General features: G+C 43.2%; 1 long non-coding RNA gene across 1 annotated transcript; it reads left to right on the top strand.

Moving 5' to 3' along the window:
- The first annotated feature begins 3,314 nt into the window (after positions 1–3,314).
- LOC142740540 (uncharacterized) lies at positions 3,315–4,856 on the top strand. Its single transcript, XR_012880759.1, has 3 exons — positions 3,315–3,379; positions 3,826–3,957; positions 4,790–4,856. It is a non-coding gene; the product is annotated as an uncharacterized LOC142740540 (long non-coding RNA).
- Positions 4,857–5,457: the final 601 nt, after the last annotated feature.

Genomic DNA, 5,457 nt, shown 5'->3' with positions numbered 1-5,457 from the left:
CATCATTATTAAACCCTCGGATAAGGGGGGTAATGTAGTTGTGATGGACCGTGCACAATATGTAACCATGTGTACCAATATTCTGAAGGACAAAATGTGCTATCAGACTATGGCTGATAATCCCACAACAAGATATTGGGCTGAGCTTAAAGGGAACCTGTCACCAGCATTTCACCTATTAAACCAGCAATACCTGGTGATAGTGGGTGAAAAATCATTTCTATATAACCTATAATTGTCTTCTTAGTCGGCTCTGTAGCTTTAGTATTCAGCTTTTTAGTGTTCCCACACCGTATGCTAATGAGCATAAAAGAGTCAGATCTTCATTTGAAAAGAGTCAAATCTTCGTTTGAAAAGAGTCATAACTTCATTCCTCAAGTCTTCCCGAGTTTTTCCTGCCTCCTTACTTTTGATTGACAGCTCCTCGTCTTCCCCCAGCACACAAAATCCCGCGCTTATGCACTGATGTCCTTTTCTGGTGTGTGCGCACAAAGGGACACCGGATTATTACGATAAAAGGCGCAAAATGTTTGCAGACCGTTATTTACAGTCGGAGGAGGAGTTTAGGAGAGGAGATAACGGCAATGAACTTTTGATAGCAGCGGCCAGTGAGGGATAAGTAAAGCTCAATAGGTGAAATGCTGGTGACAGGTTCCCTTTAAGGTGATCTTGGGGGAAGCTAAGTATGCTAAGATCATTGATGCGCGAGAACTGGCATTTATTGTGGGAAAATGTCCACAGGTAGCTACTTTCTATAGTCTTCCCAAGATCCACAAGGGTCTTAGCCCACTTAAGGGAAGACCGATTCCGTCGTATGTCCGTGACACGATGGAAGTACTTAGGAAGCTTGAAGGGATTAAAGTTGAGTCCAATGTCCTTTTGGCGAGCCTGGATGTAAAGGCCCTTTACAGCTCTATCCCCCACTCTCTGGGCTGTGGGGCTGTTGAGTATTTCCTCAAAGAGAGAGGGGCTCAATTTAGTGTACATAACCAATTTGTACTCAGCCTATTACGCTTCGTTTTGGAGCATAATTTTTTTGTCTTTGAGCACAGGTTCTTTCACCAGCTCAGAGGAGTGGCTATGGGTAGCCCTTGTGCTCCCACTTATGCCAATCTCTATTTGGGCTGGTGGGAGAGAGAGTTTGTGTTTTGTGATAAAATGGAGAAGTATGCCTCGTCCATTTTATTATGGCTAAGATTCATTGACGATATTTTCATACTTTGGTCCGGTACCACAGCGGAATATACTGAATTTGTTTAAATTTTGAACGTCAATGACCTGGGTCTCTATTTTACCTCTGAGATCAGGGACAAACAGATTACATTCCTTGATATTCAAATAGAGAAGACGGACCAGGGCCATATCCAGACACAAATGTACAGGAAGAGTACGGCCACTAATAGCCTTCTTAGATGGGACAGCTGTCATCCCAGACCCTTGAAAATGGGTATACCTAAGGGTCAGTATATTAGAGCTAGGCACAATTGTACCACCATGGCAGATTTTAAGATGTCGGCCAACAACCTGAGGAGGAGATTTGAACATAAAGGATATCCTAGTGGTGTTTTGAAATCGGCATACCAACATGCCATGGTAGCGGATAGGGAGTCTCTGTTAAATCCGAAGACACCCACACAGATGGATAATGTCATGAGAATAATAGGCACTTATGATGCCGCACACTTTGAGGTGAGACAAATACTTACCTCTTACTGGGATATCCTTAAAGCGGACCCCGACGTGGGTGGTCTGGTTGGGGACCGGCCTCAGATCACCTTCAGGAGAGGCCGTAATCTGAAGGATCGACTGGTACACAGTCATCTGGATGTGACTGGTGCCAATACCTGGCTCTCCACCAACGTTACTGGTTCGTACCAATGCGGGAGGTGTAAAGCTTGTACTGTGTTGAAAAGCAAAACCTTTAAGAGCACAGTTACAGGAGCTCTGTTTTATAACAGGTCTTTCATCAACTGCCTTACTAAGGGGGTGGTATACCTCATCACTTGTCATTGTGGAATGCAGTACGTTGGCAAAACTAAAAGGGAGTTTAGACGCAGAATCCGGGACCACATGTGTGATATCAAGAATAAAGCTGATACTTCTGTATCTAGGCATGTGTGGGACTGTCATCTGGGAGACTCTTCTGCCATTAAATTCCAAGGGATGGAATATATTAAGCCGCCTATCAGGGGAGGAGATTGGGATAGACGTATTCTGCAGAAGGAGGCCCAGTGGATTTTCAGGATGCAAACCATCAAACCACTGGGCTTTAATGAGTCTATTTCCTATCTTCCTTTCCTGTAAATATTCCAGGTTTATTTAGTTCATCTGTCCTATCCTGTAGCTCCTGACATTTATTTATATTTAGTCCTTATCTATACTTAGTCTCTATCTCTGTGTATCGTCTAGTGTACTGTGACAGTATCCTCCATTTCACTATTACTCCTCTGATGCGATTGCTACCTTTGCTGCATTATCTCATTGTAGCCTTGGCCGTTTAATAGCTCCCTCGATTGCCCTGTCATTGCATGGCGTTTATTTTCTTTTTGCTATCGGCGATATATGCTTGGCCGCCTGTAGCTCCCCCTTGTTACTAACGATGCATTCTGCATCTGTTCCATTGGCTGCGTAGTTACCAGGGAGCCGACCTGTGGGTGGGCGTCGCTGGTTGACGTCTTACTCTCCCATTGGTTCGGCCCGTAGTTACGCAATGCCTGGGAGGCGGGGCCTGGGCTTTAAAGCTTCCTAGTTTCCTCGGCGCGCGCTAGACCGCTATCAGTGTCTCGTATGCGCCGCTATACAATTTGAACAGCTGAATATCAGCTGACCGGCACTTCGTGAATAAATCCGAGAATTATCAGGCAACTCGTACCCCTGAGGACGCTCCCCTAATGTGGTGCAGAAACGCGTTGGGAAGTGTGCCTGTGAATCTGTGGCAATCAGACTTTACTAATATTTGCCAGCACATTTAAAGAGGGGCTGTGGGAAATTTACATCTGACTTTTCAGGCACTTGTCAATGTGTCAATGAGCGCATGCTGATTGTCTATCTCACACACTCTTTACTGTGCGTTCCTGATCTGGTTGCCAACGCCTGTACTTGGATCTTTTGGCACTCTGTGCCCTACTATATTTTAATAATAAATTATCAATAAATAATAATTTTAAACGTTTATACAGAACATTTGTATTCTAACAATTTAAACGTATACCTATACATCACCTATTTTGGACTTATCCTTCATTGTTGGGTGGTCTATACTGAGCACACGTCTGTCTGGAGAAATAAAACGACACAATTATTGTTTTTTCCAGAACACCTTAAGATCGGCTGCCTGCTGCCAGGGGGACTCTCTGAAGCAATATTTCATCTATGCAAGGTGCGTCTCTTATTAGTTGCTATATGCAGTATCCACCAATACCCTCCACAGTTAGAATGACACTTTTTGTATGTCCTGGGTCAGAATGCCCCTTTTGTATGGCCCCACAGTAATGAAGCCCCCTTTTCTAAGCCCCGACTCAGTCCTTTTATCCCCGATATTAATAGTGCCCCCTTTGCTCCTATAAAATAAAAAATTATACTCACCTAATAGACGACCAACCGGGTCAGACATTTCGCTTCCTCCCTGTGCCGTTATTGTTTGTCCAATTTCAGGGGCGTATGAAGCCCCAGAGCTGTGGGCCACCCCAAATCCCTGGACCCCAGCCGGTCATCCTATTTACCCCTTTGGTAATTTTACACTGGTTGGGGACTGGACTCTGTTCTAGATAGAAATGTTGCCATTGATTGAGATTTGTCCTAATACATTGTCTTTCTTTCTCCTAGAATTAATTCCTCATAAGAGTTAATGATAACCACACGTCCCAGGAGGGCAGATCAAAGATTAAGCAGAGCCCTCCACCTCACATCACATAACGTTCTACATTCAGTCGGATGTATTCAGTAGGAGAGTCCAAGGTCAGTGTATTTTATTAACTGCATCTCTAAATGATCACATAGTGTGTATTACTGGTCAATACTGAAGAGGGCACTACCACCATAGATGGCCTGGGCACCCTCAACTTACATTGCCGATCCGGCATTTAGGGCCCAAACCTATAATATAAAAAAACAGAAAGATACAATCCCTAGTTTATTGACTGGGTGATGTTATTTGGGCACTGTATGATTAAATTATTTGGACACTACATGGTGCATCATAAGGGGGAGGACGTCACAGATACTGCACATGTCACCAATAAACCTAAGGCCGGCCCTGGATGTGACACAATAGCTGCCACGTGACATGCCATCCACACGGACATGACCGCTGTGGCCTAGCAACTAAAGACAACAGAACCACCAGCGCAGGAGCCACAGGGAATTTAAAAAATGAGTAGGGACAATTTGTTATTTTTAGCCATATGCGGCTTAGACTAAGGTTTATGAAACTGTCAGAGAACCCCTTTAATAATTATTTTGTCTGTTGAATCCAGAAATCCAATTTACCATTTTCTACTCTCTCTACTCCAGTCCAAAAGACTCCACAAAAGACAAATTAGAAGTTTTCCATTAAGGATAAGATTATATAGAAGAATAACAATAAGCTCCTGGTCCCTGATACAAAATCTATACCAGGGTCCTCCAACTATTATGTGCCATTATACTGCTGGTGTTATTTGTGTGGCAGAGGGGCATTGGACTCGCCCTGTGATAGAAAATGAAATGTGTGAAAGTAAATATATTATTATTCATTATAGATATGGGGTTATTTTATGTATGTGCATTAAACCCATTATGTATTTTACAGACATTTATAACATCTGAATATGTGGCACCAGTGACAGCCGACATGCTAGAAGATCCACTGTATATATGTAAGTATTATAGCAAGTAACAACCTATAGAAATTCTATAATGTGATGTCATCCAGAGTGTTCCTATAGAGACACATGACAAGACTGTGGGAACAATCTCCCTGATGTTTTCAATAGGCTGAACATATATTTGTTGATATGACGAACCATACTAAGCGCACGTCATAATATCTTCACAGTTTATACTTTTTGTTCCAGAGATCGGCTGCCTACTGCCAGGGGGACTCTCTGAAGTAATATTTCATCTATATGCGGTATGTCCATCATTAGTTACTATATACAGTATCCACCAGTAGCTCTGTACATTGAAAAAGTAATGAGCGGGCAAAATGCCAAGAAAGGCGTAGCAGTGGGGAACCTTGGATAGTTGGTAGGAATAGGCATAATGTAAGTTAGGGGTATCTTTGTCCAAAATGCTGGCCACATGGCTCGGTTTGGAACTGAACGTAGGTGTAAGGTAATTGGGTGAGGGAGTGTAGGGGGATTTTAGACAGCTTTGGTCTGCCAAGAACATTTGCGATGTGTCAAGGCCTGCATGCAATAGACAAGGACTTAAGTGAGTTTCATTACACAGTCATAATCTGCAGGCATAGGTGATAAT

Source organism: Rhinoderma darwinii, chromosome 2, assembly GCF_050947455.1.
Source record: "Rhinoderma darwinii isolate aRhiDar2 chromosome 2, aRhiDar2.hap1, whole genome shotgun sequence".
Classification (NCBI taxonomy): domain Eukaryota; kingdom Metazoa; phylum Chordata; class Amphibia; order Anura; family Rhinodermatidae; genus Rhinoderma; species Rhinoderma darwinii.
The sequence above is the reverse complement of the archived record's forward strand: the minus strand, read 5'-3'. Positions and strand labels throughout refer to the sequence as shown.